The sequence below is a fragment of the Chiroxiphia lanceolata genome, chromosome 11 (genome assembly GCF_009829145.1).
Source record: "Chiroxiphia lanceolata isolate bChiLan1 chromosome 11, bChiLan1.pri, whole genome shotgun sequence".
Classification (NCBI taxonomy): domain Eukaryota; kingdom Metazoa; phylum Chordata; class Aves; order Passeriformes; family Pipridae; genus Chiroxiphia; species Chiroxiphia lanceolata.
Genome location: NC_045647.1, coordinates 2989430 through 3016778, shown reverse-complemented (window position 1 = coordinate 3016778; position 27349 = coordinate 2989430). Strand labels below are relative to the sequence as shown.

The 27349-nt window shown below is 41.9% G+C and overlaps 1 protein-coding gene across 13 annotated transcripts in view; it reads left to right on the top strand.

The window, feature by feature from the left end:
* The window catches only part of CHL1 (cell adhesion molecule L1 like), a 137957-nt gene that overhangs the window by 30272 nt on the left and 80336 nt on the right, over positions 1-27349 (top strand). For 9 of the 13 annotated variants that reach the window (XM_032698836.1, XM_032698843.1, XM_032698842.1 and 6 more), the window contains exon 2: positions 1074-1154. The exons of 2 other annotated variants lie outside the window; for them this stretch is intronic. The gene's annotated coding sequence lies outside the window, so the exon portion shown is untranslated. Of the gene's footprint in view, positions 1-1073; positions 1155-16020; positions 16114-17211; positions 17279-27349 lie in introns of those variants that run through there. 2 more of the 13 variants (XM_032698837.1, XM_032698844.1) reach the window with 2 other exon arrangements.

Here is a 27349-nt window from a genome sequence, read left to right as displayed (position 1 = left end):
GCAACTGGTGAGATGAGACCAGATAAAGAGATTATCAAGTAGTGACAAGGAAGAAAATAGGTTAGCTGGATTCCTCTTTATCACTTCTTTTCCCTTAAGACGTCTCACTGAATATCTTGTCATTCATACAGAGAGGCTGGAAAGAAAATCACTTTTAAAGGTGACCCACAAAGGTAAAAACAGACCAAAATTTCCTTGTGTGCTCCTCTTTCTCCTTGTTGACATAGGAGTTGGCCTGGAATTTATACTGTGTGCCTGTTCTCTCTTTTGGGAGAGCAGGAGAAGTGGTTTTGGAGCTCCCCAGTCTTCCCCTTGGCTTTCCTGCTGCCTCCTGTGACCCACCTGTGGGTGGGAATATCGAGGTGCCAGGTCAACAGCAGAGATGTGTCATGCCCAGCTGTTAGAGAGGTTGATATAGAAATATAGCTCTTGGCCAACGTGTTTAAAACAGGTGGAATATTTGTAATAAACCAGATCTGTTTCCCCTTGAACACACTTTCCTTTCATGAGCCTTTTTTTATTTTTTCTTTGATTTGAAAGGGAAGTAACTATTGAAAATCATTTTGAAATGTGTTTCATAATAGTGGAACTGCAGGAGAGCAATAATGTAAGTGGTGGTTGATAAGGTTTATTGTTTCTGGGTTTGTGTTATCTCTTGATTCCAAAGAAAGCTGAATCTTATCTTTTGGTGTTATATAAACACTTAACAGGTTTTAGAAAGCTTGTAATGGGAGTAGACAAGAAAGGCAAAGAAGCAGAGGGGAAATGGAGGTGCAGAGAAGTGACTCCTTCCAAGGTCACAAATCAGATTTAGAGTAAGAATCAGATTTTCTCACTTCAGCCCATTTTTTTTTCTATTCCATGGGGTATGTTGCTTCTGTTATTCAAATATGGAAAAGCCTGTCCTTTTCCAGTTAAATGAAGGGCGAGGAGAATGAGATCAGTCATAAACTCAGTGACACAGAGGGAAAAAAAAACAAAGCAAAGAAATTGTACTGATAAAGATGCTGGTTTAGATAAATTCAACACATGACATTCCATTTATCAAATCCCAAATTTGTCTTTCCCTCTAGATGCAGTAAAGTGGGGACAACCCCTCAGATGTAAAACTGCAAACTGACCATGCATTGATGAAGAAGCAGCTGCATGTACTGGTTAGAAATGCACGTTTTTTTCTCTGAAATTAAATATTTGTGGTTTGGATGCAGATTTTAGTTACCTCCATTTCTGATTCATAGCAGTTAAAGTCATTGTAACCATTTTGGACCCCTTTGTGACCATTTTTGTCTTTAATATTCCTTCTGTAAAAGCATAAACACGTGTGTGTGTGTGTGTGTGTACATGTGTTTGTGCATGTGAGTGTGTTCTGGAGTAATTCCACGTGATTTTAATTCCCTGAAGAATGCAGACATGATTTCAAAGCCTGAAAGCTCTCTCAGGTCAGATGGGGCTTGTTTGTCTTCTCTTTCCAAGTCAAGCAGTCACTTGTTATTGTGTGTGTAGCTGAGCACTAAGCCAGGCTTTATCCTGTTGTAGCAACTCATGGTGAGGAAATTGTGATTTTACAGTTTAAAACCCCCTCAGTTCTAGATAAAAAGGTGCTGTAATTATTTTATTCTGATCATTTCAAGGTCAGTCTCCCATTCTGCTCCCCAGCAGCTGGTGGTGGTGGTTTATGGGGACAGTGAGTTACCTCAAATACCTGAGGGTTGGATCCACAGTGGGAGATGGATCTTTAAAAAGAAATCTTGGATTTCTTTAAAATTGGGCATGTGGAAGAGAAATAGCGGAAGAGCAGGGCCTTAGTGGTGGCTTTGCCAACAACTGTTCAGCAGGGAAAAAAGGGTTTGGAGCCCTGGAGTTATTTATGGCTTGGACTTCCCTAGGACAGTTTGTTACCAGGGGATTTTAGTGCCTGGGGACCCTTCCTGGAGTGAGATGTGCTTGGAGGAAATAATCACACTGGCAAGGGATTTCTAGCTATTTATTTATTTATTTTTAAATCCTATCCAGAAAAAAAAAAACCCTCCTATAATTCTGTGATCTGTTTGTGGCTGGTGAAAAGGGAGTCTGTGCTACCAATATATTCATTTCCCATTAACTTTTATTAATAGGAGCTCTAAGGCCAAAGATTTGCCCATAATGGGAATTATTTACACCATAACTTTCTTCTGAGCTACCATTTATTAGGATTTTCTGTATTCTGCTCGTCGCCTTGGCTGCTGCAGAGAGCAGAGCTGAGAACATCTCGTGCATCTGCTGCTGAATTTAATTTTGTGAACTTTTGTGGTCTGTAAAATTCAGAAAGATAGAGTTATTGATAAAATGTAGTCTCTGAATAATTCTCTAACTTTTTTATTATTTTTATTTTTTTATTATTCCAACTCATAAATTGCTTATTTCCTTACACCCAGTGATTGTTTCAAGTAGGAAATAATTCACTAGTTTCTGATAAACCCCAGCTAGTCAGGCAGTGGGATTTAGCTGCTGTGTGATTCCAGATCTCCATAAAATCTGGTTATATTTTCATTTATCTCTTTGTAGGGACAACTCTGCCCTGAAAAGCTCACTTTCTTGTCAGTTTGTAAGTCAGCTTATAAACTTTTCCTCTTTCAAGCCCAGCCATCTGGAAAGGTCACCATGGCTATTTTTTAGGTATGTGGGAGAGAGGAGAATAAAGACTTATTCTGCTTTTTTTAGGGGACAGTCTGTCTTGTTTCTTCTTAAACACCCCCAAAACCTTCTCATATATCCCCCAAAAACTTTCTCCTACGTTTTATCCCCCCCAGACCTCCTCCTGTGATCTCTGTGAGAGCATCCCGTGGTCTGAACCGTTCCATTTCAAGGGGGAAACCCTGGAAATGTCGGGATAACAAAGTGCAGGCATGAGCAGCTTCCTATAGAGAATCACAGGATCATTTAGGTTGGAAAAGACCTTTAAGGTCACCAAATCCAGCTGTTCCCCAGCACTGTCAAGTCCACCACTAACCCCTGTCCCCAGGTGCCACATCCACGGGGTTTTTGAACACCCTGAGCTTCTCCCTTGGCTGGAAAGGTCCCCAAAGCCTTCCCAGCCAGCTGGGTGTGCTCAGGGGTCCCGACAGCAGTGGGGATGTTTGGAAATGGGCTGTTTTCCTCCCGTTGCTTCCCAGCTTTAAGCACACCCAATTTTCTACTTAATGTGCCGTTTCCTCCCCGAGTGAACCACTTTCTGGGGGCAGGGCTCAGCCCCGTGACCTCTGTGCCCTGCAGTGACCAGAGAATGAACCCAAAGCCATTCAGATGGGGCTTGAGACTCGAGTTAATCTGTGTCCCAGTGTCTGCCCCACAAAGAACTGCATTTACTTACACAGAGCCTTTTTATTTGAATGCCTTTCTCCTCTTTATCAGAGAGAGGAATCGTAATTAAGATTTCTATTGTGTGATGAAGTTCCTAAATTTAGAGTTCATGAGTCTTATTACCTTTTAAAAAGATGTTTGGCGGCGTGAAAGTTAGTAATCATTTCTTTTCATTTAAAATTCAGGGCATGATATAGGAGGCTGTATTTATGAGGAGGGTACATCATCATGTCATCTTCTGCGTGCTTAAAAGCTAAATAAGTGGTTAAGGAAGCTCCCATCCTGAGGAGAAGAAAGGGCTCATTAAAAACATTAGCTCATATAGAACAAATTGAACTTCAGTGCCCTGCATAAAGATTATAATAACTGTAATAATAAATGAATTAATAATGCATTAAAGGAGAATTCCTCCAGTCAGCTTGTCACATGCTTATCCTTGAAAATTGACTTCACTGAGGTGTGTCACATGAGCTAATGCCCTTAACTGATGGATTTGGGATTTTTCCATACTCCAAAATCCACTTAAATCTGTATTTCTGTATTTTTGACAGTAAGTTTTCTGGATAGACACGAAGTAAGTAGGGCCATTTGGTGTTGCAAGCCAGGGGGGAGCTCTTTGCTGAACCAAAGTGATCTCTAGTTTTCACCTCAGGTAATCAGAGCTGGTAAATCCTAACTACTAAGAAGGGTAAACCTGAGATGGCAATCGAGTGTTGGAGGCTGCACATCTTGGGCTGATGGAGGATCCAAAATTTGTGTGGCCTCTAGCATACATTTCTGTGGCCCCAAACTGACAGAGAGGAGGTTTAGGTTGGATTTTAAGAAATCCTTCTCTCTGTGAGGGTGGGGAGCCCTGGCACAGGTTGCCCAGAGAAGCTGTGGCTGCCCCTGGATCCCTGGAAGTGTCCAAGGCCAGGCTGGACGGGGCTTGGAGCAACCTGGGACAGTGGAAGGTGTCCCTGCCCATGGCAGGGGGTGGAATGAGATGAGCTTTAAGGTCCCTTCCAACCCAAACCATTCTGGGATTGTATCTGGAGAGCTTCCATAAAATTGGAGGTTTTACTCCCACTCAGTTGTGGGTTATAAATATCGTGAGATTATCAGGATTTAGGAATAAATTATCAAGTGCAGCAGCAAAATACATCCACAGGGTTTTAGTTGAGGAAGTGTAGGGGCTGAGACATATCTTCAGCAGAAACGTGAGGATTTGGGGATTTCTGCTGTCTCCCCTGGGTAAGGGCTGAACATTCTAATGGTTATTGCACTGGGGAAAAGTTGCATTAAGGGAATTGGTTTTCCAGACATCATAAACCCAAGCTGGTCGTAAACTGCATCTTCAGGCACCTGGGTACCTTTAAAATGAATCCATCAGTCAGTTCTGAAAACCAAAACAGCTCCCCTAAACCCAGGCACTACTGAAGGTGGAGTTTACATGAGGCGTGAGGTGGTTAATTTTTAGAATCTTAAAATAATTGATGCTGGAAGGGACCTGGAGAGGTTGTTTGGATGCCTCAATTCAAAAAGGAATCTGGGTGTTCCAATTAGAGATTGTAAGAACACTTACCCTGTTACTACAGAATCTCAGAGTGGTTTGGTTTGGAAGGAACCTCCCAGACTGTCTCATTCCAACCCCCTGCCATGGGCAGGGACACCTTCCACCAGACCAGGTTACTCAATATATGATTATTTATCCCTCTGATGCTTCTGTGTGTCCCCATCTACTCTTGCAAACAGGTATCTGTAGGTGTTGATTTGCATGTGCAAACCCTGAGCTTTGCCTGTGTAAGATATGAAAGCAAATTCCTTCTGGGATGCCTTTTTCTTCTTTTTTTTTTTTTTTTTTTTTGAGAATAATTGAAAATTCATATCTAGTGTTTGGTTATTTTTATTGGTTTTTCTTTAATAAAAATCTCATTCAGCATAAAAAGGACGACATCAATGGGTTTCTTATCAGTGCTTTGCATCATGGTAATACCAGAGCCAACAGTAAATTGTATGGGTATTATAACAGAACAAAGGAAATTAGGCAGGGATTTTATTTGAGAAGATCTGGAATTTGCTTGTCAAGTCATGCAATATGTGCTGTGCTTTATTGGCTGGCTGGTGTGAGACCAGCTGAACAGTTGCTGGAGTTTGCACAGGGATTCTTTTCTTTCCCCCTTTATATTGGTTTACTTTGGCACATTATTTGAGACATGCCAGAAAAATAGTAAGATATCAAAAAAAAGTGATGCATTAATGCAGGGAATTGTTCCAGCTTGGAATGTTGCCTTTGCATCACCTGAAGTGGTCACTTGCTGAAAGCCCAACCCTGTTTTTCAGCCTTCCAAGCAATAAAAGGCCCAGCAGTGCTGCTGGATTTTGGAACAGAGCAGGTACCTGGGAGGGAGCTGCTAAAATAGTGACAGAGCCTGGGGCTGGCAGTGGATAACAAGGGAAATAAAGCTCTACCTGCTGAGCTGGATCTGCTCCTCACACCCTCTGGGACTTCTGGGCTGGCTGTGCCAGGGCCAGCAGAAAGGCCTAAATGTTAAGCTGGTTCTTAAATTTCCAGTAACAAGACTGGGTTCATTAGCACCCCCATCAAATGGCTTTCAGTTGCTATCACTCTGACTTGTATTTGAATTGATGACCTTGAGATAAAAGGCTTTTTATTCTATTACCCATCTCCTGAGCCATCAAGCCTTTAATACACCGTGCAAAATCGGTTTTCAGATGGTATTCCTTTTATATAATATTGTCATTTGTTATTAAGGATGTCTGATTTTGGGTGCTACCAGCCATAATTGTGCATAATACTACTTTTGTTATTCCTATTATTTCAGATTTATCTGCCATATTACTATACACTTGTAGACACAGAGAAAATAGATTGGTAATAAAGTGTAATCCAGCTTTATATAAATGAGTTAATAAAATCACACAAAAATACAAAGTTAAAATAAATTCAGCAGCAGCAAAGCTCACGTGTTACTTCAGCAAATTGAAATACAAAATTCTGCTTTGATGCTGAAATAAGCTTTACTGCAAAATACTACCAAATGCTCAGTAAATTAAGGAAAAATGAGTAAGAATATGTAATTCAAATGTCACAATGAAGGAATTATATTACACACCACCTCCTGAATGGCTTTTTCCTGAAGAGAATATGGAGTAGACCATGTGAAGAAATCAATGTGTACAGGAGTGTTGGAAGTGTAACAAGGGAGCTTTTCCTATTTGGTTTTATTTGACTGTATTTCTTAGGAAAAGATGAAACTGGGAGCACTGGGATAAAGAGGTGCCTTTAGGGACAGATTCTTTGACAATTCTCAAATATGGACAACTTATTGCACATATTTGACCTGCCTTGCCAGTATTTAATATGAACTGGAAAAAAAAAAGATAATATGAAGCTGTGCTGTGCTGGGGCAGCCCCAGTCAGATGTGCAAAATTAAATGATTCTTTTTCAGAGGAGATAATGTTTCTATATGATGTTATTTCTAAAAATAATAAGTGTCAGAATGCAAATCTGGCACAAGATCCTAAGGGGTCAACCAGCTCAGCCCACTGGACCCCACTTCACATCCTGCCTCAGGAGAGGGGGTTGTATCAAGGTCATTGTAGAAGCTTCCAGCAGTAGGTCACAGCAGCCTTCTTGGAGATAATGTATTGAAATGATTAACTATCTGTACAGCTCAGAAAGCTTTTCATACTATCTGTCCTTAATTTTCCTCTCAGTGAATTAAAGCAGCCACTGCTCATGTTCACAAAGTACAACTGAGCGTGGCTTTCTTAATTAAACCCTGTAATGTGTTGGGATATTGCTGCCATGTCTCATTTTCAGCCCTCTCTCTTTACAGAGGGAGCAGATATCCTTCTTTCTAGGTCATGTTTTCTAAATCTCATATGAATAATTACCTCCTGTGTCGTGTGGTTAACATCTGTTAATATTTCCCCAAACACCACTTGTCTCTGGCAGCAAAGCTGTGCTGACTCACGTTTAGGTTTTATCCTTTCCAACCTCTCTGTCCTCACTGTACTGCTGCCCATCCAAAACCACGTTTTAGATCTTGCTCTTGATTGTTTCCAAAATAGCTAGGACTTTGCATACCTTTTTATTAATTTAACTTCATGATTTCAGATTTTTTTTTCAAGTAATTTGGGATGTCAGTGCTGTCACTCAGAGTGCTGGTGGATCCTCCACACTGCCTGTGACCTAAGCCACTCATGAAAATATGAGATTGAGTCAAACACCTGATGTGTTGATGTGGTCCCTCAATGTGGAAGTGAGCTGTTGAAAACTGTTCTTTGAGTGTGTTTTTTGTCTATCTAAACTCAGAAGTTGGTAAATCTGCTTGTTGTGAGAGAGGAATATGTTTGTTCACAATGTATCACATCTGATTGCCTCCTATGGTAGGGTAATTATCCTGATTTAAAACCTAAGAAGACTGGGTTCACATGGTTAGTTCTCCACAGACTCGTCTTGGCAGTTTCTTCTCACTTTATATTCCTGTGAGTGCTTACAATTTCATTGTTTTATCATTTGTTCCTGCGATCTGAAACTAGACTATGTAGGCTTCCTTTTTCCCCTTCCTAAAAATAACTGTTCTGTTTGACCATCTCTTACCCTCCGGGACCTCAGCCATTCCCAGACAGTGCTAAAAAGTAATTACTGGTACTTTAAAGAGAACTTCAGCAGATACCTGAAGTATTTCAAACAGAATTTAATCCTCAGTGACTTATTCAGCTGTATCTTACTCACATAGGCTCAAGCTCTGCTCAGCTTGTGGTCCCAGCTCCTGCTTCAAATGAATTATTGTTAACCAGACAGCATTATTCTTGTTTTTATAAGTGCACTGCAGTTCTGGTCATGTTCTCCCATTGCATTTCCTTCCCTTTTTTGCTCTCCTGGTGTCTGATCCTTGTGCTGTGGGACTTTTCCTTCCAGGAAAAGGCCTAAAAATTTGTATTATGGGCATGAGAAACTAGTATATTTTTGCTAGTCTTCACCTTGGGAAAATGCAGGACAATTTTAGTTGAAATGAGTTGAAAGAATCTGTCCTAAAATCCCAAAGTGAGAGGCTGTTCAGTCTTAAAAAAACCCAACAAAATCAACCAAATGAAAAATACAGAAGTGTTTTGTGGGAGGAGAAGGTCCTCAGATGTAGATTCCCCACCCCTGGAAGTGTCCAAGGCCAGGTTGGATGGGGTTTGGAGCAACCTGGACTAGTGGAAGGTGTCCCTACCCGTGGCAGAGGTGGGAACAAGATGATCTTTAAGGCCCCTTCTGACCCAAATCATTCAGTGATTCCGTGAAAAGGCAAATGTGAGGGCAAATTCCTATTGTGGATAGGGAAAAAGGCCAAAACTGTGGCATGAATTAAAGCATTGGTTAGTTTTATATATATATATATATAAATGTATCTTTGTTAGCAATATTAGTTATAGACTTGGCCAGTGTGTAGCATAGTGCAGTCCTCTGTCTGTCTGAGACAGAATAGTAGAGAACATTGAAATAATAAATACATGTTAAACGTAATAAATGTATTAAAGAGGCATGGTAAACCATTATAAGATCCTCTTGAAAAATTACAGCCTACTTTTTGTTATGTTTTAGTAGTTTAATCCCTTTCCAAGTCCTGCCTCTGTAGACTTGAACATTTATGCATTTCATTCTGTTATGAGCAATATTCCCCTTTTCTGCAATGCCACCTTCCAGTCAGGTGTTTCTGTGATAGATTTAATAAGAAAGTGCCTTCAGTCCTGTACTTTGGAATAAAGAAATAATTTAAAAGCAGAAAACCACACAGGTCCCTTCAGGAAATGGAAAGATGAATTCACTTTCTGAAAGTGACTGAGCTACTGAATTATTTTTCTAAATGCATTATTTGACAGAGTAAGTAAATGCTAGAGAATATAAAGTGATTAAAAATGTAATAATTAATAGCAAAAAGGAGATAAGCAAATTTTAGGTGTACAGATTTGCATCCTGTGACAACTCGGGATATTCTGTGATTCTGTGATATCCGTTTCTTTTCTTACGATTTAAAATATTAAGTTAATGAAACCCATGAAGATTATCAAACTAGAAATTGAAATTACCATTTTCTCTGAATAGTGTTTGTGGCAACCAGAAAGACTTTGGAAAGCAAAGTGATTGCACAGAGAGATGTGATTTGTGACCAGAATCGCCAACATTACCAGTGTTTTATCTTGAGGCAACTCAGTCTTCATGTGATGAGGAATCACCTTATTTCCTGACAGGCTGAGAACCGATTCTGACACCCTGATCCACCCTGGATGGGGTGAACTGATGTTCCTCCAGAACAGAACAAACCGGCCCCGCGCCCTCCACCCGCTGCCGAGGCGGAGTTGGCCCATTCCCGTTCCTTCCCTGCATCCCGGGCCCTGGCGAGGTGCCAGCTCTCGTTAGATCAGCCCTTCATCTCCCTCCCCAAGCCACATATGCTCCGTGCAGAGCTGTCTCTCCCATCTCTGACAAGTGCTGGGGGAAGTGTTTGCAGAAGTTGCCGTTTGTCTGAGGGAGCTGCTCCTTTCTCCTCTGCCGTTTTCCCGCTTGTTCCGGATGCGGGGGGTGGGCCCAGATGGATTCCTGCTTTCCATGCCACACGTGTGCGCTGAGTAGACTCACAAAATTATACCCTGGCTAACCAAATCAGCCACGTGTCAGCAACAGAAGCCTTGAAAGTCATTGCAGCTCCAGTTTCTAAAAGCTGATGTCTCGTTACGGAACGACTCGCGCCCGAGTCTGGCCTGACAGAGACGTGACAAATGACTTGGGGATTTTCTTTAAATGCTGCTCTGCTATTGACATGTTTCCTCCAAACCCGTCCTGTCATGCCAGATCATAAATTGTGGCAGTAGAAGTTATTCCTCTGGAGCTCTAAGACTGATCGTTGTTCAGTTGTACCGACAGGTTTTTAATCTGTTTATTTGGCTGTACCATCTTCCTTGGCTGGCTGGAAATAGGATTCCCAAGCAGGCAGATATCTCTCGGAGAGATTTCACTTTGCATATTTCCTCACTCACCACCTTTGAAAAAGTCATTTTCTTCTAAACACTCGCCTGCCAAGCTTAGCATTTCCTATCCTGCCAAAACCAAAATTGCTGATCGTGTCTGAATATGGCAAAAGAGGGAAAAGAGTTATTACCAGGTGGCCTAATGTGCCTTTTCTCCTCGGTGTAGTTGCTGTTCTGTCCTTGCACACAGGGCTAAGGGTAAGTACAGGACACTGGCTATTCAGTGCCTGGAATAATTTGACTGGAATTTTTTATCATTAACATGCAGAAAGGGCAAAGCCAGTTGACACATGAGTTCATTACAAGGGATTTATTTCCATATATACATTTAGGAAGAGTCAGCCCTAAGTGCTGTTGCCTCATTAAATTCAAGAACTTGGATACCGTTATCGCTCTCCCAGATTTAATAGGCATGTTTGTTCCAAAGGGTTGTTTTCCTATAATCTCCTCCATTGCATGCAGACACCTGACAGATGCTCAGTAGATTTCTGTGCCTGCTGGGGGCTGGAGCTTTGATAACTGGAGGAGAAGGGCTGAGGTGTGAGAGTGTAGGGCTGCTGCTCCAGATTTTCCCTCTGAGCCGAGTGCTTGGAAGAGGCTGCTGTGAAACCAGCAGTTTTTGTTTGCTGCTCCCCGACAGTTTGCGTTGGCCGGAGCTCCTGCGCGGCTTCTGTCGTCACTCCACAAGTCCTGGCTCTGGGAGAGGGGTGAGGAGGACACCCACTAACAAGGGGCTTGTGGTTGTATCCTCAGCGTGCCACGCTGGGAGACAAAGGGGCACTGTCTGCCCTCCTGATCCTCATTTGGGAATTAATGAACGAGTGCAGGGCACAGACGTGAGGGCTATGAAACCTCCTCGCCTGGGCAAGGGGTGCTTTCCCACTGCTGCTTAATGATTTAGTTTCAGATTTGAGGGAGCCTTTGTTGCTGTGCAAACTAGTTTTGGGGAAGGGAGAGATATTTTCGACGGTGCTTCGTGCCTGTGTTAGAGAAATACATATTTTTTTCTTAATTCTCTCATGAAATCCTGCAGATTAATGAGGCTTTTTGATCATCTGTTGAGCTGCTGTGTCCCCACAGGGCGGTTGTTTTCATTAACCAACTTGGGTTTACGTTTCTACAATGCAGATTTATGTTAAAAAGTTAATAATAACCCCAGAGCACGAAATAACAGGGAAAGTAATTCTCTCCAGGTAATTAAAGATCAAGCCTTTCTTCCCAAACAAGATACTCTGTAACCTGTGAACCCCAAAGCCTGTTTTGGTTTCCTACTGCCTTGCATTCCCAATCACTGCACTGGGCAGAGCTGGTGCATGTTGTGCTTTCCCCAGCAGGCAGGAGATAATCCTGGGTTACTCCCAGCCTATGTTAGGCCCAGGTTGGCTGAGTTGCCAGTAAATACGCTGAGATTTGCCACTCAGCTGCTCTCAAGCAGAATTTGCAATGCCCTTTTTCTCAGTGAAGGCACAAGTTTGGGTTTCTTCCCTTTGAAATTTCCCTGCTTGCCAGCGATGGAGGGGTTTGGATAGATGGGACAAGTGTAAAGAGCCTAATTTCCTCAACAAGCTGTCCCAGAAAATAGGTGGTTTTTTTTTTCTCTTTGCCAGGTCAAAAAAAAAAAGAAGTTCTCATGAAACCAGTGTGTTTCAACATTCTAACATTTATCCCCCAAATCAAGATGCACAGTTTTGGCCAAACCCCTGCTCATTACACGGGATTTTCATTTTTCTCTGAAGGGCTTCTGCTTGAATTTTTATATGCAAGGTTGGTGGGTGAGTTACTGTGTAGTGGGGGATGCATTCAGGGTCCCCCAACACTCCTGGGGTGCTGCTGTCCTGTGCCCAGGGCTGGTGGGTGAGGATGGGACAGCCCCCATGGTGGGGGGCAATGCACCTTCCCTGGGAGGAGCTGGAGGAGGTTGGGGGCTGCTTTTGGGTGTAGAGTTTAGAAAGCTGAGTATTTTTCAGTGAAACTCTGAAAGCCCAGCCTGGCATTGAATAAAAGATAATTTCTCCCTGCTGTTCTCAAGGTGATAATTTTTAACCTAGCATTTTGGGAAGCAGTGGCTTTACCAAAGATTTCCACATTTTAGCCTTGTCAAGGCACTCGTGGAACACTAAACCAGCGATATTCAGAAAACACTTGCAAACCTTTTTGCTTGTTACTTGATTTGCAATGAAAAACAGCTCTTGATGCCACTCATTATTAAATTTTGGCTTTAACCAGAGGGCTTGAACACAAACATTTGTCTCCCTCAGAACTGCTAATGCTTTTGACATATTTTTTTGAAGTTCCCATCACGAGCTGGAGCCTTTGGCCTCCTGGGGGTTGCTGGCAATGTCCTGACCTGAAACTTGATTTTTAATTCTTGTAGCAAGTATTAAAGATCAGTGAGAAAAGATTGCTTGGTATCAGGATTAACTTGAGCTTCGGTTTCTCCTCACACTGTTTTCTGTTCAAAGTCATTCTCACACTTGCAAGACAAGTGACCTATCATTGAGTGTTGTGGCTGATGGAAAAGTGCCCCACTGGATCCCACAGGAGTTAATAGGTCCAGATGCTGGTGATGGGAGGATGATTGTGCCACGAGGCATCGAATGAATGTGGTGCCATCATTTGGTGAGAAATACATCAAGAAAAGGATCATGTGTTAAAGGAATTGGATTTAATAGGGATTTTTTTTTCTCTATGTGTGTGAAAGGGTAAGAGAGTGTTTTACTGTAGAGTGGTAGAACTGAGATTTTCAGTTATAAAGTATATAATTAATACCACTGATTTGTCTCCTTAATGTGATTTAAGTGTCCTTTACAGATCATATATGTATATTTATATGTAGACAGAATAAATATTGCATTCTGTCATTCTGTGTATTCAGGTATTGAGCTCTGACATGCAAAGCACAGGTTAACACAGGACTAATGAGGTTTTAATCCCTGCTCCATCACTGTGTGTACATTTAGGTGTACTGTTTTGCTATCAATCTCTTCAGGCTTCCAGGACTAGCCATCATAGCTCATTTCATTGACAAGTAGTTGAAACATAAGGAATTAGCTTAATTAGTGACTATAAATTGTTTAATTTTTGGCTGTTTCTGTGCAGGTGGTTGTCTGGTTCCCCACTGATTTGTCCAAATTAGTGACCTGGATGCATGAGATATTATTGACTTTGTTTTACAGCCAGACATGAGAGCAAATCTCTTTTCTCCCTATTTCCCTGCATTTAGATGACTCATCACATTTCTCTGACTCATTTGGGTGGTTTTTTTGTCTATAAGTCTGCCACTTTCACCCATCTGCAACCCATTCCTCTCTGGAAAGAGGGATAAAAATACTTGCAGGCATTATCTCAACAGAGAGGCAGCAGTTTGGTGATGCAGCAAAGGCAGGTGCACGCTGACATCCACCAGGGAACTCGGAATAAACAAAAATAATTTGCTTTTTGGGAATGTCATTGAAAAGAAAAGGTGCCACATCTCATGAACTTGTAGAGGGTCTTCTGGTGAACCCTGAGATCCCCCTGAAAGGAACCAGGTCGTCTCTGTAACACAGATTTGCACCCTGGGTACGTTCGGGGTGGGAAAATGAAAGTGTGTAAGTGTTTCATGTTGATCTAAGAGAAATTCTGTTAGAGGCCATCCTAGCCTAGGAAATAACAGTACTTGAGGATTTTTATTTGCTTACATAGTAATTACACAGAGCTTCATGGTACTTTCAGTAATTTGGCTTTATAAAATGTGTTGATAGGCCAACTGCCCCCATTTGAAGCTGATCTTAAGAGAAACCCTCCCAGAAAGAGCACAAAAGCAAATGAAAGGATGCTGGAAACTGCAAAAAAACCTCAACAAAACAAAAACCAACCAACCAAACAAAAAAACCCCACCAAACCAAAAAAACCCCAAGAAAATAAACTTAAAAAAAAAAGGCATTAGAATAGCTTGAGAGTGCTCTGACGGTCAGAGACAGAAATGAGCTGAGTTTAGGAACTCATTTTAAAACTCTTTAAAATATCGTTTTCTTGGCTGTAACGAGAGATAGAGTTTAAATATTTCTCAACCAAGTTCAGCTGACTTCTTTTGAAAGAGGAGCTCCTTGAAATAGGGCAGAAGGACAGACTCAGATATTTTAAGATCAGGCTTTGGAAGTACCACATACAGGAAAATATAATGCTAAATGCTTTTCCCTTGATAAACGTGGTTCTGCTGCCATATGATCCACATTTCCAGCTCGGGGATGTATCACCCTGCAAATTGCAAAACTAAGTATGAAGAAATTCGCCTTGAAAATGTGCCAGCAAAGTTCCTTAAAAGGCTCCCAGAAAAGATGACTCACTGCTTAAATGGCCACTCGTTGCATCTGCAGAGCATTTCAGGTTAAATTCCCTGCAATAGTCATGATTCCCTGGGGAAGCTGCAGCCACAGCCCGTGGACCAGGTCCTGGTGAGGAGGGAGGGACATCCAGGAGAAGGACAAGGGGGCAGGAGAGGCACCAGAGGCCCCCTGAGCAGTGAGGAGGAGGAGGAGGAGGAGGAGGAGGAGGAGGAGGAGGAGGAGGAGGAGGAGCACACAGACTCCCCCCAAAGAAGGTCTGTAATTTCTGAGCTGATGAAAAGCAGGTTGGGGGTGTCAAATGGCTGATTGATGTGTCACCAGAGAGGGACAGATGTCCAAGATTGTCCTGCTGTTCATGCTGAGCTGGGGTGCCTTGGTGTGTCAGGGAGGTGTTTGTGATGTGTTCATGCCTGGGCTGTATATATGTCTGTCTCTATTTTGTACCTATATTTGTCTCTCCATCTCCTGTTGGTCTTTCTGCAGAGTTGTATCACAGAACCTTGTTTCTTGATCTAAAATCAGGATTTTTTTCCCCATATATAGTCAGTATTTCTGAATTCCTGTTTTAGCCCTCAGGTTTTATGGGGGGTTTGTTGTTGTTGCTGTTGTGGTTTTTTTCTTTTCTTTTATGTCTCTCAACAAAACCTGCTTTCTCAGTCTCTCAGCTGTGTCTGATGTCCCCTCATAGCTCCCCAGTGGGGCAGAGCTGAAGTGACAAACCTTGAGCTGAAGCAGAGCTGAGACATCTGAGTTTATTCTCAAGTGGCTGGTGCTTTTTGCTTTTCTTCACATCTAAAATAACCTTTACTGGGACAATCCCTTTTAACATTTCTGTTTCCCTGGGCCATAGAGGAATTTGATTTTTTACCAGTTGTTTGCTGGCTACAAATACACCAGATTTTCCTCACAAACCGTGTTTCTGGTACATTTCAGTGTTGAAGAACCTAAATTCAGGTTCTCTGTAGGAATCTTTTAGCAAACACTGATTTCCTGAGCCGAAAAGCAAATTCTCTTTAGCACTGGTTAGATTTTTAAAGTATCCTACCACAACCATTTGCAACCTTGAACATTCCCAGCTGGCATGAGCAGGAAAAGTCACCAGGACTGTGCAGGCGCTCCCGACTAATGAGCTCCGTGTTTGGCTGCTGTGGGATGTGCCAGGCTTTGCCTGGCAGATTTTTTTTTTTTTTTTTTTTGGCTCCTTCTAAGTGGAAGCAGCTTCTTTCTGTCTTTTTAATAAATGGGGACAGCTGCACATCGAGTCAGTGCCCTTCCAGTTTTGGAAGATTTATCAAAACTGTGCCGTAGCCTCTTGCGATTCCTTGGGGAAGAGGGATCCAAACTCTGCTGAAGTCACCAGGAATCTCTTCCTAACTTTCATGTTACCTCAGTGGTAATTCTACCTTTGGCTCTATGTGGACAGTAAGTAATTGCCAATTATCTCTTCAGACAGAGATGCTTGTAGAGACACAAGTTCCTGATTTTCGTCAGGGACTGGAGGGACAGGACAAGGGGGAATGGCTTCAAATGGAGAGAGAATAGGTTTAGATTGGATATTAGGAAGAAATTGTTCCCTGTGAGGGTGGGGAGGCCCTGGCACAGGTTACCCAGAGAAGCTGTGGCTGCCCCTGGATCCCTGGAAGTGTCCAAGGCCAGGTTGGACAGGGCTTGGAGCAACCTGGGCTAGTGGAAGGTGTCCCTGCCCAGGGAAGGGGGTGGCACTGGATGGTCTTTAAGGTTCCTTCAAACCCAAACCATTCTGTAATTCTGTACCAAACTTACTGGGACTCTGTCCTAGATCACTGTCATGAAAGGTCAGAATAAATGGACTTAAATAAAAGATACATATTTTATTTGTATTAGTGGGAAAATCTCATGTTAAGAAGTTCATGTGAAACAGGTGGAGAGAAGGATGGAAGGATGAGGATGGAAAGTAATTAATTGCTTAATGTTGGTTGAAACTGGAGAGGACAGAAAAATTCAGCTAAAAAGAAAAGAGTAGGGTAATTTTCTCATAAGTATTAAAATGGGAATCCAGGTTGACATCCCATCCTCTAAATCCCAACTTTCTTCTTCTCCAGCATGTTCTGTGGCAGCCAGGGCACACGAAGTTCTCATTTTATCAGATTTGAGGCAGAGGGACAAAATCCTTGAGCATGTTTTGGGGTGAAAATATGCTGGGGAAAATGGTCATTTCTGTCAAAGAATATTATCCATGTTGCAGTCGAGTGTCAATCCATGTTACTCATGTATGAAATTGTGTGGGAGATGGTGTAAGTTTTCTTCCTATCTGTTTTTGGGTGATTGAACAGAAGAAATGTGATTTATTTTACCGAGTTTCTGTGATGGCCTTATTTGCCCTGAGCACGGGAAAGAAGGGGAATATTCCTAGTCATAGACTAGTCATAGACTCAAATTTAATTTTAGATATTGATCACTTTGCTCTGCCGAAATGTTTTGTTTCCCTGTCTGGCTCCACCCTAAGTGCAGGTCTGGAGCAGGTCTGTGTGTGTCCCACAGGTGTGTGTTTGCAGAGCTGAACCAGCATTTTCCTTCATGTGCTGCAGGCAGAACAGTTTTGCCTCAGGTAAATCCTTTCTCTGGGAAAACCCATCAATAACCCCTCAGGGCCGGGCTCTCCAGGTGGAACAGAGATGTTTGCTGGGAAAATTGGACTGAATTTTCATGTCTGTGTCAGCTGAAAGAAAATTAACCAGGAAAAATAGTTCTGTTCTGTCAGGCAGGGGGAAAACAAACAACCTGCAGAGCAGAGAAACAGTTGGTTTCTCTCTTTTTTGTTTGTTATCTTTTTTGTTATTTTTTGTTGTTTCTTTTTTGTTTGTATTTTTTGTGTGTTTTGTTCCCTTTTTGTATCTTTTCATCTTTTTTGTATCCTTTAACTTATTGTCTTTCTGCATCTTTTTGTATCTTAATCTTTTTGTGTGTATTTATCTCCTCTTGCATCCTTTCTGTATACTTATGATATGCTTTTGGTATAGTTTTATATAATTTTTTTTGTGGTATTTTTGGTATCTTTTTGTATCTTTCAAAATCTTTTTTTAATCTCACTTGTATCTTTTTCACACCTTTTTTTTGAAGAATTTTTGATCTTTCCTTTATCCTTTTTTTTTTTTTTTTGTATCTTGTTTCTCTTTTGTTTCTTTTCTCTTTCTTTTCTCTTTCGTGTGTTTGGTTTTTTGTTTCTTTTGTTTCCTTTTTGCTTCTGTTTGGCTTCTATTTCTTGTTTTTGTTTTTTTGTGGGTTTTTTTGTTTGTTTGTTTTGTTTGGTTTGGTTTTGTTTTGTTTTGATTTGGTTTTTTTGTGTTTGTTTGTTTTGTTTTGTTTCTTTTTTCTTTTTTTTTTCCCCTTTGAATGCAAAGTCACAGGTTTTCCTAACCTGTAAGGCACACACCTGAATTCTCAATTCCTTTACTTTTCTGATTTGTGCCACTCCATGTTATTTGGGGAGGTTTATTTTTCCTCCTCACCCCAAGCTGGAACTTTGCTCTGCTGGACCTTCCCAGCCCATGTGGGCACTTCTGGCTCTGCAGCAGCTCCAGAGCATCTCTACCTTATAAAATTACTTTACATTTCTTTGTGGCTCCTCTTCAGGCAGGGGAATTGCACAACTTAACATGAGTAATACTAATTATTTGGGATCTGTCACTGCACGACTGCTGCTGAATAATGCAGATTATTCTGCTGCTGGATGCAGTTGTTGGGGTTTTTTGCCTTTTTCCCCTCATCACCTGCCTTGAAGTATTGTGACATTGGGTGACACAGATAAACCTGAGGTCTGTAATTAAGTTGTATTTTAATGAGCCTGGAAAATATTCAGTTTTGCACATCTTCATGGTTTAAAAGTGGCTTAGTGAGTCTTCCAGCTTTTCTGTCTGCTTGGTGCTCTGCTGACATTTCTCCACAGGAGTAGCAGGATTCAGAAGGAAAAAACTTCAGGATGCCCCACACTGGCATATTTAGGTTTTCATGTTAATTAAGGTAATTTTGTACATTAGATCACTGTATTTTTCCCATTTTTCAGTGCAAGGCCTATTGCTGAGCAAATGAGGAGGGAATTTCAGTGACTATGAATTTGACTTTTCTCATGGAATTCTCCTTATTTTCCATGAGCATCGGTGTGATTGGGATTTTTTGGCACAAGTGCTTCCAGAGAACAAGCTTTAAGCCTCCTTATATAGGCTTTTGCAGTTGCAAAAAATGATATTTGAGGAAAGCAGTGACTGAAATCACGGGTTCCTCCCCCCTGGCTGTGCACTCTGCCCAGAATCCGTGGAATATACACAGGAAAAGCTCTGCTTAGGTGTGATCTGCTCATTTTTCCCCCAGTATTCCAGCAGAGCTGCTGGCTGCCTTGCTAAAGAAAAGTCCCTTATGTGTGGTGGGTGAGGAATCTGTGTATATTCAGCTCCTGTGTCTGAGTTCTGAGAGCTCTGTCCATAACGTGCCCGAAGGGATCATTTTAGACTGGATTTGATCCCCTTTAGGCACAGAAACTTATGAATTTAACAGTCCAGTTTTTTTCCCTCCCACCTCCTCCCTTTTTTTTCCCCCCCTGTGGCTGTTTAATATTAAAATGCTGCATCTTTTGGTAGGAAGGTCAGCAGGGAAGCTCCTGCTGCAGAGGAGGGATGGATGTTAATTATCAGCAGTGCAGGATTCCCAAGCCCCTCACAGGAGCATCCTCTTTGAAGGGACTGAAGCTCTTGGAGGGTTTTGGGCTCTCCACTGGTCTGCACAGGCCCCATAAGTTGGTCCAAGTGGAAAAGATAGCCCAGATTTGCTCTGGCAGCATGGAAAGCTTCTCCTGATATTCAGAGTTTATTCCTGTAAAGGGAGGACATGCTGATATCCAGCTTTTTCCCAAAAGGAAAAACTTGAAGAAGGTTGCTCCTGCACTCCAGAAAGGTGATTTTATTCTGTCTTAGACTTGGAAATAAATCTGAATATATATATATATATATATATATACTTTAATCCAGTTATATCAGAGTGCTTGGGATTAGGAATGGTACATTTCCAACCATAGTTGTCTTCCTCAATTGCAGTTGGAAAGGCTGTGGAAAAGGACCAGGGAAAAAAATGGTTCTTCCTGTGGAAGAGTCCTTTGAAATTTAGCAACTCAAGTTCCTGAAGTCAGGAGTAATTCAGGAGTGATGTCTGTTACAGTAAAAACCAAGCTGGTGTGTCCAGAAAATAAATGAACTCCAGGTGTATTTATTACCTCTGTGGCTTGGATTCAAAGATCTTCAAATGAGAAAGAAAGTGTCCAGTTTTCCCAGCAGAAACATTTATAATGGGAAGAAATAGCTTGAAAAATTTCATTTTTTAGCCTAAGGCCAAAGAGAACAATCACATGTAGATGGATCAGATGGATTGTGTGTATAGAATGGTAGGAAAATCTGCCCTGGAGCATTAGTCAACACTGTCACATTATGATTTTTAGGTATGTAATTACAATCATGAAGTGTGAATACTGACATTGGAGGGATTTGTTATCAAATTGGACATGGGGCTTAATTTAGATTAAATTCAGAAACTTTGTGCTTGGAAATCACCCAGCACTTTATGCCTTGTAGGCAAAAAGTGCCGAGGAAGAACATGAGAAGAGGGAGGGCAAATAAACCCTCTGTTTGTAGAGACAATGATACACTTATTTTTCTCTTTTAATTAACAGTAAAGGTCTAGGTATGATAATAGGAACAAATCAGCTTGATGGAAATCCACTGCAACCCAGAGGGGCACTGCACATGCAAAAAGGAAGATTAAGCTCCAACCAGTCCTGTGGAAGCTGGGTTTTGGAATTGATTATTGTGAACCTGAGCCTAAGTAGTAAGCGTGAAATATTAATTAGGCTCCTCGTATATGATGAAATAAAGGTGGTTTAGTGTTAAAAGATGAAATTGAATTGGATTTAGAAGAAACATTTCAAATTATTTCGTGCAATAGGCTAAAGCAAATATTGATTCACTAGTACATTAATGCAAATACATTAAATTATTAGGGATTAGGGGCCACTTTAGTCTGTGGAGAATCCAAAGCAGGAGCTTTAACCTTTTCACCAGTCATCCTTGACACTTGGGCTGTGGCAGCAGCCGTGTGTGCCCTCTGCACTGGAGCACTGGGATTCTCCAGGGGAGTCTTTGGTACAATTAGTCCATAATCTTTCCTAATGTGCTCTCCAGAGGGTCCTGTGACTAAATGCTCTTGATAAGTAATAGTATATGCAAAGTAGATCTGCACTCGAGGTCCTGTCATGTGATAAATGACTGAGGTAGAGCAGGGGAGCTGCAGTGAAACCTTGATTAGCTGAACCCAGCTTAGGAAAACTGTTCTCCTCTGGAATTTAGAGCTGTCCCCCCAGGCTGGGTTACCTTCCTGCTGGAGTTCAGCGAGTCAGGGTGTTCTCCAGGGATAAGTCAGGTGGTTTCCTGGCTCCTGGTGGAATGAGAAGAGGGAAAATCATGACAGGAGCAAGAAATAGTGGGTATTTTGGGGAGCTTGGAGAAGCCTGTGAGGGGGTGGGAAGGGGGAGCTGTGCCGTGGAGGGGGGACACTGCACTGGGTTGGGTGTTGGTGCTGTCAGTGTGACCTTCCTGTGCCAGTTAGACCAGGTCTGACTTGGGGGAGAAAGACTTTCTACAAGAGCATGTGCTGACAGGACAAAGGGGAATGGCTTCAAATGGAGAGAGAATAGGTTTAGATGGGATATTAGGAAGAAATTGTTCCCTGTGAGGGTGGGGAGGCCCTGGCACAGGGTGCCCAGAGAAGCTGTGGCTGCCCCATCCCTGGAAGTGTCCAAGGCCAGGTTGGACGGGGCTTGGAGCAACCTGGGCTGGTGGAAGGTGTCCCTGCCCAGGGCAGGGGGTGGGACTAGATGGGCTTTGAGGTCCCTTCCAACCCAAACCATTCTGGAATTCTCTGATTCTACGTGGGGAAAGAGGAGGAAGGAATTGCAGCAGAAGCTCTGGGTTTTCTCATTTTCACTGATTCCTTCAGAAGGGAAAATCATGGATTTTTTCCCAGCTGTGCTGTAATGCACGTGCCTTTTATCTCCTGCCAGTCCCCTCCAGACTGGAGCTGTGGCTACAGCAGCACTGTAGTTCCCAATTCCCTCTGATTCCCTGTTTTTTATAGCAGCAGTAGGTGTCAGGAACCCAAGAGTCAGTCATTTTCACTTATAGCTTGGTCTCCTGGTGTCATTTCATCTGCACTGGAAAGCCCACAGAGCATGGAAGCTGTGCCCACAGTGCTGTGCAGGAGCAGATGGTGTTCCCTGCTCAGGTCTTCCAAAGTATAGAATTCCACTAATTTCACCTTAGTGAATACCCTGGGCACTTACTTACTCATATTACTTGGGTTTTGCACACTTTAATTAATCATTTTTATAGGATCACAGGTGCTGTCAGTTCTTCTGTTAAACCTCTGTGTCACATTTATGAACTGGTACCGGGAGGATTTAAGCATCCTTTTGTTTGTAATTAAAAGCCTAAATTTCCTGGCAAACTTGGAACAAATGCACCTCAAAATAAGGCTTAAATAGTACTTTAAAGCTGTGATTAAATATACTGTTATTAGAATAAGCCTGTTGATCCCATGGGAAGTACAGGAAATATTTTTTTTTTGCTCTGAGAAACTTGTGGTATGAACAGGGCAGGTGTCCAAAAGATGGAAGGAGAAGGTGCATCATGGGTAGACACAGAGAAGTGCAATAGGATCATATGTAAAGTCTGGCAGAGTTGGAATTTGAATTTCTGCCTCCTAACCAAGACCACCTCCTTAGTTAAAGGCACCACAATGATTTGGAAAAGAGAAGGACTGTAGTGACAGGGTCTGAATTGAGATTTGTAATCCACATCATCCCTTTCTGAGCTCATGCTTTGCCCTCACAAACATTTTTTAGAGTGCAAGGAAGTGGTGGTTTTATGTGTGAGACTGGCACAGGCAAAACACAGCCTGACATGGGCCTCAGCTTCCCCCTCCTGCCTGCCCTTACTCTTTGTTTTGGTCCAGCAATTTTGCTAGAGCACTGTGTGTGTCATTAAGAATCACTGGCCTAATTTCTTGTTTTATTATGGATGACAAAATAAAACATTAATAGGTTTTTTAATAAGAACTGGAAGTTAAATATTCATTATTTCTTATTACTCCAATGTCACCAAGCCTTTGATGTGCCGTAACTCACAGAGCCTTCTCCCCGCTCTCCACTTGTACGCTTTTAATTCACGAGTGTGAAGGTTGTCTGAGTGTTGCTTCTGGCCCATTTCACTCCTCAGCAGCTCCCAGCTGTGGGACATGTCATCCTCTGTCCTGATGGATGGATTCTCACAGGCATCATGAACATTATCTGACTTCTGGTGTGCACTTTGGCTCTGGGCTAAACTGCTTCCTAAAGCTGCACCAGTCGTCCAGAACTGTTTTCTTCGGTATCACAGAATCATGGAATGGTTTGGCTTGGAAGGGACCTTAAAGAGCCTCTTGTTCCACCCCAAGCCATGGGCAGGGACACCTTCCACTAGCCCAGGTTGCTCCAAGCCCTGTCCAACCTGGCCTGTGTTTCCAATGTGGGAAGAATGACATGGCAGCTTCCCCGTGACAGATGGGGAAGGAGAAGCACTGGGCCATCCATGTGCCACAGCAATTTGCTGTAGGGCTTCGTGGCAGCAGGGGAGCAGGGAAGGGGATGTCACGTCCAAAATACAACAGTAGCCAAGGCAGGAGGGACAGCTTTACAGTTTCTTCCTTAAAGCTATTTATATCCTCTCTTTCCCCTTCCCAGCCCCCTAGTGTGTCTGGATTGTCATCTTGTTCATTAGTCCTTCCAAGCCAGCTTTCTATCCTAAATTTTCCACTTCAGATTTAATTTTTTTTTCTGGTACCATGTACTCATAGAATCCCAGAATGGTTTGGGTTGGAAGGAACCTTAAAGCCCATCCAGTTCCACCCCCTGCCATGGGCAGGGACACCTTCCACTAGCCCAGGTTGCTCCAACCTGGCCTTGGACACTTCCAGGGATCCAGGGGCAGCCACAGCTTCTCTGGGCAACCTGTGCCAGGGCCTCACCACCCTCACAGTATAGATTTCTTTCCTAAACTCTAATCTAAAGCTCCTCTCTTTCAGTGTGAAGCCATTCCCCCTTGACCTGTCTCTCCGTACCCTTGCAAATAATCATATTTATTTCCAAGTGAGTTGCTGCAAACATTGGCTGCCCTTGTCCTTTAATACCATATTTTCCATCAAAATGGCCTTTGAATGTCATGTGCATTTTTGTGGCAGGTTTCCTCAGAATAGAGGCAGAATTTGCATACATGTGTCTTAAATTTTTGTGTCTTAGTCTTACTCAGAGGCCAGTCATAACCACACCCTGTCCTGCCCAACCCCCTCTAACCAACACCAAGATAACACAACCATTGGTTGTGTAAGATTTTGTAACTCCCTGAGGGTATGGTTTTAATTCTGTTGAGGAAAATAAGCAGCAGTGTGAAAATCAGTACTTAAAATGGGGGTTTAGGTGGGGAAAAGGTATAAAAGTTGGCTGTATTTAATAAGTATAATCATTAATTATGAATAATGTGCAAGTGGGTCTGTAATTATAGTTTCTAGTCATACAAGTTTCATCCTATGGGTCTGGGCATTTTCAAGTCATAAGTTCCTTACATGCAGGTTAAAGAGAATTCTTTATCAGTGACATGATCTCCCCTGCAAGAAAATGCTCAGTCTGCTTTCTGTGTGATTAAATATTTTGCAAAAGTAGTTAATTTAAAAATTAATTTCAAAGCAAAATGTTAAGTTTGTACCAAGGCAGCAGACACCTTCCTGGTGAGGTGGTTGCTGTTCTCTGATGGACGGGATTTTTTCTGTGTGCAGTAGTTTGGGAGTAGTAAAATAAGGTGGAACCAGTGATACAACCTTAGAATGAAAGATATTTTCACTTCATACAAACAGAACTTGCTCAGAAGTCCAAATTTCTGACTCAGATGCTGATTTCTCACTCCTGGGTGTTGAGTTTACTACCAGGAGCAGGGCCATGGCTGAATTCAGCGTGGGAGGAAGGAGCTGGAATAGCAACAGTCCTGGGGAGAAACTCCAGCACTTGATGAAAAAATAATACAATCAATTAATAGATAATCAAGTGTTAATAATTTAAATGAACTTGGGGATGAGTTTTGTTAATATTTAAACATTATTCTGATAGATTAAAATTAATCAGAGTTATCTATCCGTCCATCCATCATGGGGGATACTGGGGAGAAATTCGAGTCTGCCTCCTGATAGAATGGATTTCTGTGACCCCATTGCAACATCAGCTGATGGTTTTTTTGTGGTTCAAAAGAGATTCAATGCATTTCCTGTGTGTTACCCACGATTTTACAAACATTCAGGGAAAAGAACATCAACATCTGCAATGAAATACATTCAAAAGGGGTTGGGTTTGGGTTTTGGTTTTGTGGGGCATTTTGGTTGTGGTTTCTGGTCTGTTTTTTGTGGAATATTTTTGTTTCTATTATTTTTTTTTGGTTGGTTTTTCGGTTGGTTGGTTTTTGGTTTTGGTTTTTGTGGGTTTTTTGGTGTAGTTTTGGTTTGGTTTTTTTTTATTTGTTTGTTTGTTTGTTAGTTTTTTTGAGGTTTTTTTTTGAGTATTCTTAAGGTATTACTTTTCTATTGCTGAAGCACCTGTCCCCTTGTTATGTATTTTATTCATAAAACCTGAATGCAGATGTTTGAATTCCTTACTTGGCTGCATTTTTTGCTAGGAGCAATGAACCACTTTGGAAATTCTGATAGGTACCTGGTCACCAAAGGAAGTATGGCATAAACTACACAAGATTATGTTGGAATATTTATTTTATATTCTGGACTCACTTGTGTATTAATTTTCCAGATAATTTTAACCTCATAGATTCATAGCAATGAATGTATTTCAGTCTTGAAACGTGGCAGTTTTCCAGGTCCTTAGAAATTCCTGTTTCTGTTGTCCTTATCACCTTTCCCAGTTCACATTTCAACCCTAAATACAATAATTTATTGGCAGCACTTTAGATTCCAGTAGTTGGTGCCTTATTCGGTGACTCTGGAAGAGGGGGGCTGGGATAAAAATTTGGATTCATGGGAGAATCCAGAGGTTTTCGTCTACTTAATTGGGAACAGCACTGCACTCTCTCTTGGCATTGCTCTTGAAGACACTTATATGAAGAGGTTGTTGGGATAGTTTGGAAATGAGGAGCGTGGCCATGTGGGAAAAAGTCCTTTATGAAATGGCACCCAGTTTTGTGGATTGTTTTCTTTATTTTCTCCCCTGACCTATTTTAATTTGGTTTTAATCACTTTTTTGTTGGGGGGTGTGTGTGGGAATGGAGGTAAGGGTTTAACAGACAATAAACTGTATAATGACAGTGATTAACATTCACACGAGGTAATCCAGGGATGGGGAAAACACTGTCTAATAAACTCTAACATAAGTGGATCTGCTCCCTCAGTGCTGGGGGGGAAACACACAAACCACGCAAAGAAAACCAAAAACCCACTCTGGGATTTTGAAATTACCCCTGGAGATTGGGCTCAGAGACTGCTCCTGGTATTGATGTGAGCAGAGCATCCAAATCCTCTGGAATCTTGGTCTCAGCCGTGTCAGATGCCTGCAGGACTGGGTGTCCTGGGGGAAACAGTTTCTGCAGAGATTGGGGACTTTGTGCCCCCATTCTGGGCTTCAGCTGCTCGGAGCTTTCAGGCTGTTGAGTCCCAGGGTTTTAAATGAGCTGTGCAGAGTAAAAGCCCTAAAACTGGGAGTGAAATAGAAATTAGGGAATGTTTCCTGCGCTCTGCAAAGGCAAAGCTGTACTGGGGAGCTGGATGGGTTCTGATGTCTGGACAGCTTGTACCAGGACTGGTCATGTTATGGCTCACACAGAAGTCACCTCTGATCTGTCTGTTCTGTGCATGTCATCTGTCAAAGCTGCTCTGTCTGCTGGGCATTGATGTCCTTTTGGACAGATTTATGTTACAAGCCATCCTTGCACTGTGACCAGTGTCATATGAGACAATGAAAGAAGCAGGTGCACACTGTTTCTTAATTTATTTTATTTTATTGATATCTATAAATAATTTCGGTTTTACTCTTTAATTGATTTTTTTTTTGTCCCCTCCCAAAACAGGTTCCTATTTGTTTTCTTTTTTCCCTTTTCTTGTTGCTACTCTAATGGACTGTCTCAGCTCAACAGCCATCAGCAACCTTGGCTTGATGAGGCTGCTATGAAACATTTAAAGGTTTAAATTATAAACTCGGAGGGAGAAAATCAGTGATGCATGATTAGCTGAAAGTTTTAAGTATAATAGTCGTATTTTTCATATTCATGTGCAGAAATGGCTTATGTCAACTGTAATGTGATTTTTAATACATATTAATAGACTCTGTTGCAATGTAGATGGTTTGTACACCTTTTGGCAGATGGCTGTGGTATTAGAGTGTGCACAGGATAAATTAGTCATTTACTGAAAGAAAACAATACAGGAGAGATAAGGTCGAGGCTGCTCAGAGATGCAGTTCCAGTGCATTGCTCCTGCAACCAAAAGGATTAGAGGCAGAATTAAATTTGCCAGGAAAATTAAATAAACTAATAGATAAATTCCTGTGTCAGAAAGG